Genomic DNA, 5,146 nt, shown 5'->3' on the forward strand with positions numbered 1-5,146 from the left:
AGAATAATGTCTGAATGCAGACTGAAACATATGATTTTTTTACTTTTTTGGTTTTTTTAAAATCTACTTTCTTTTACAACACAATTAGTATGGAAACAAGTTTTGCATGACTGCACAAGTATAACATATCAAATTGCTTGTCATCTCAGGGAACAGGGAGGGGAGGTAGAGAGGGAGAGAACTTGGGACTCAACGTTTTTAAAAAAGAATGTTAAAAATTGTTTTTATGTTAACTGGAAAAAAATTTTAAATAAAATTTAAAAATGGGATAGGTAATTCCTGCCCTGCCAAAAAAAAAAGGGAAGGATAGCTACGTAGTACAGTGGTAGATTGCTAGGCCTGAAGTCAAGAGCTTCAGACACTATGTGACCCTGGACAAGTCACTCAACCTTGCTTGCTTCAGTTTCTTCCTGGCTAAAATGAGCTAAAGAAGGAAATGGCAAACCACTCCAGTATCTTTGCCAAGAAAAGCCCAAAATGGGGTCACATAAGACTCAGACATGTCTGAAAATGACTGAACAAAAAGATATGACATTTGATCCTGGAGATAATATGGAACCATCCATGTTTATTGACTAGAGAGATAATATGGTCAGAAACATTTTTAAGGAGATTTTGGCATTTTAAAAATTATTTTTATTTCATTAGATATTTTCCAATTACACAAAGTATTTTTAAACAATCCTTTTTAAAAAAATTTTGAGTTTTATATTCTTTTCTTCCTTCTCTCCCTTTGCTCTTCCTTGAGAAGGCAAAAATTTCATTCCAATTATATATGTGAGGCCATGCAAAACATTTCCATATTAGCTATGCTGCAAAAGAAAAAACAAACAAAATACTAAAAATAAAGACAGCAAAAAGCTTCAGTTTGTATTGAGAGTTCACTGATTCTCTTTCTGGAGGTGGAGGAACATCACTTTGGCATTTGAATAAAGATGATCTGGAGTTGTACTTACTTATAATTATTCTCTTTACATTTATTCTGTATATACTTACAGACACACACACACATATATGTATTTATTCATTTCCTTCATGTCTTCCCCATTAGAATATATGCTCCTTGTGAATACATATACCATGTTCTCATTGCTTATTTTTCTGTCCCCAGACCCTAGCATAGCTCCTGGAACATAGTAGACTTACCATTTTTTGGTTGATTGAATTGATTGATTGACTGGATCTCAGAAGTTAGGGCAAATTGAGAGAAAAGGATGATAGGAGTACAAATGAGGGTGACCAGGAGGCTGACAATGCCCTCAATAGAAATAGGAGAGTTTGGAGAAGGAGTCAGGGAGATGACAACAAATTCTGTTTGGGGCATCTTGAGTAGGAGATGGTAATGTTGCATTCAGATGGCAATGTCTTGCTGGCAGATGGAGATGTAAGGCTTGTTTGGGAGAGAGATTAGGAGTTGATATTTCAATCTGTGAGTCATCTGCATAGAAATTAAATTGAACCCATAGGATCACATGAAATCACCAAAATTAAAAGTATGAAAAGAGATGAGATGATACAGTTCAGAATGTCAGGAGACATCCACCCTTGGCAGTGGGTACATAAAGGTAATTGGCAGAAGAAATGGAGAATTAGTCGAGAGGTAGGTGATGAATCAAGAGAGAAAAGCCGAGAAAGAAGAAAGTAAACAGTAGGAGACAGTGTTCGTAAAGGATTTTGCAAATTTTAAAGTGTTATATAAATTCTGTTATTCACATACCTTAGGAGTGGACATTGTTAATATTATTATATGACTTCCTCTAGTACTCCTGCTGCTCAGCAATAGGGTGGGTGTGGCAGAGTTAGGTGGTGAAGATGACCAATGGTTGTGAGGTGATGGGGAGTTTGGCAGTAAGATAAAGAAGCAAGGGTTTAAGTGGAGAGAGCACAGTGAATAGTTCACCAGGTCTTAGTAGGGCCAAGTCAGTAAAGGAAGAAAGTGAGTCAAAAACAGACTGTTGAACTAAGAAAACCAGGAGGGACTGAAGGTCATGGGTAAGGATAAAGAATGGGTTTTGGAGTAGCAAGGCAGAGGGAGACAAATGCACCTGAACTTCAGGAAATTGCCTTAGCCTAGTGGCAAGAGTCCTGACCTGCAAATGTAGGAGGACCATGACCCTCCTGTCTCAGTCACTAATCTTCTGTGAAATCTTGAACAAATCTCATTTCCCTGAGCCTGAGTTTCCTCACCTGTTAAAAAGGAACTTTGAAAGCCTGAAGAACTCAGATCAACTCAATAACCAACCACTATTCCAGAGGATCGAGGATGAAGTGTGTTATACCTGCCTCTTGACAAAGCAGTGCCATGTGAGATCTAGAGTTTTTGGACGTGGTCAATGCAGGAATTTGCTTTGATCATGCATATTTGTGACAAGGGCTTTGTTTTTCTTTTCTTTTTCAGTGGTGGGGTGGCAGGGAGAGAAAAGTGATTTCTGTTAATTGAAAAAATGAATTTAAAAATATTTTCTAAATCAACTTAAATGCTAAATTGGTGTTGTCTTTGGTTGCCGTAACTAACTGCTTGATAAAAAGATTAGGTGCTTGCTGGCTGGAGTAGCTTCTAGGTTCTTTGCCCTCATTGACACAAGTGATGACAAAAGACTTCCTTGGAAAATTCTAATAGTGTTATTGTCTGTTCTTAATCTAATTCTCATTTTTCGATATTAACAACTTGTTTAATTAGGCTAGGTTTACAGTGCCATTATCTTCTCATTTTTCTTTTTCTTTCTTTTTCATGTTGATATTAGTTTTTATTTTAACAATTCTGTGGTCTGAATTTATAAAAATAGCTTTTCTGAAATGATTCCACATCAGTAACAAGTCAATCCTTTCTGCTTTGGCTAAAATATACTGTTTCATATACATATATATTTTTGGTGAAGTTACTTGGTATAGTTCTCTTCATGAAGGAAGTATTCATAGGAGTCTGTAAATATTTGATCTCTTTTGTTTCTTAATTCTGAACAATGTTTTTCAACATATTTTGTCATCCTCCCTATGCCTACATTTTCATTAAAGTCTTTGAGTGTTAATGTTAGTTGACTTTGGAGAATCTTTTATAGGTCGTTGCATAATTCCTCTATCTCTTCATCCTCTGCAACAAATGTTGGTATAAAGTTGCTATTATTTTCCTGTTGGTCTTTTGGCAAATGCTTATCATGAGCTTTTCTGCAGTCCAAGATAACTAAATGTCCTATGGAATAAGGTTTCATGTTGCCCTTGGACACACTAGCAATCCAATTTCTTTATTTGCCTTTCCAAAGAGCACCAAGGAGTCATCATTTCATTTAGCGTTTTTTTCAGGATGGCTAAACATGCAGAATTTATTGAGTAAGGGAATCACACGGTCATATCTTCATTTAAGGAAAATAGCATGGACAACAGTGCATAGAATGGATTGGAGCAGTGGGAGATGAAGCAGGGAAACCAGTTAGGAGGCTGTTGTAATAACCTAGGCAAAAGGTGATGAGGGGACACAGCTAAGGTGGCAACTGTGTAAATAAAGAGAAAGGGTCAGGCATTGGAGCTGTGAAATATAGCAAGATCTGGCAGCTGACTGAGCATGTGGGATTGAGGGAGGGTGAGGAGTCCAGATTAATACCAAGGTTACAAACCTGGGAGACTAGGAGACTGGTGTCTTGGATAGAAGTAGGAAAGTTTGGAACAGTTTGGAATTCAGTTTTGGATATGTTGAGTTATATTTATTGGACACCCAGTTTGGAATGTTCAATAGACAACTGGTAATACAGGACTGGAACTTGGAGGAAATAGATGCTAGATATATAGATCTGTAAATTATCTTTTCTATTTAATTCAATAAACACTTATCAAGTGCCTACTATGTGCCAGGCACTATGCTGAGTGCTTGACAAAGATTATCTGATCTTCACAACAGCCCCCTCAGACTCAGTTTACTCATGTGTAAAATAGGAATGATATTAGCAACTACCTCCCAGGGTGGCCGTGAGGATCAAATGAGATAGATAACATACGCAAAGTGCTTTGCAAACCTTACAGCTATATGTAATATATATATAATATGTATATAGTTACTATTGTTATTAATTGCAGGTCTGACCAGTCACCTCCCTTTTCTTTAATAAACACCACCTCCAGGATCAAACATAAAATCTTCTATAATGGTTTTTAAAGCCCTTATAACGGGACTCTCCCTACCTTTCCAGGCTTCTTATACCTTACTGTCTTCCTTCCCCTCCCCTCATTCTGTGATCCAGTGACACTGGTCTCCTTGCTGTTCCTTGCATAAGAAAACATGATTGCTTTGGGCATTTTCACTATCTCCCTTTGCCTGTTGACCAGGGCCAGGCGTCTTGACTCATGTCTCATCTTTAGACTGACTCTGGAGGAGAGAACGAGCCCCATGACTCGGCATAGCTCTGCCTCACTTAAATCCAATTCACCTGCAAGTCCAGACATCACCCTCCTGACATTATAGATCCTCTGGAGAATGAAACAATCCTTTTGCCTGAAAGACTCTCCCTTTGTCTCTGCCTCCTGGCATCCCTCCAATCCCAACTTGTACAGGAAGCTTTTCCCAGTCCTCCTTGATGGTAGTGCCTTCCCTCTATTATCTCCCTAATTCATGCACACACATGTATGTATATGTATGTTTAGGTATATACACACACATATCAGCATATGTATCCATATATATCATTTGCTCCTCCCTCCTAGACAGCCTTTTGCCATTGTGCCTGGGACACAACAGGCACTTAATGAATGCTTGTTGTCATTACTGTTATTAATTGTTGTTACTGTTAATGCAGAGGTGGGTTACTGTGTTACTGTTAGATACTGTATCGTTGTTGTAGCAGATGCTCATTCAGGGATGAGCCGTCACTGTATCCTTGTTGTTAGATACTGTATCCTTGTTGTAGCAGATGCTCGTTCAGGGATGAGCTGTCACTGTATCCTTGTTGTTAGTTACTGTATCATTACCATTATTGTAGCTGTTCGTGGAGGGAAGGGTTGTTCATTGTTGCCGTTGTTATCATATTATGGTCATTATTAGTGGTATTATGATTGATGTTATTAACTGTATTATTAATTGTTGCATTGTGAATCATATTGTTCAGTTGTATTACTGTTATTAACTGTATTCGTTGTTATTCGTTGTCCCGGTATTTTT

The sequence above is a fragment of the Notamacropus eugenii genome, chromosome 4, assembly GCF_028372415.1.
Source record: "Notamacropus eugenii isolate mMacEug1 chromosome 4, mMacEug1.pri_v2, whole genome shotgun sequence".
Lineage (NCBI taxonomy): Eukaryota > Metazoa > Chordata > Mammalia > Diprotodontia > Macropodidae > Notamacropus > Notamacropus eugenii.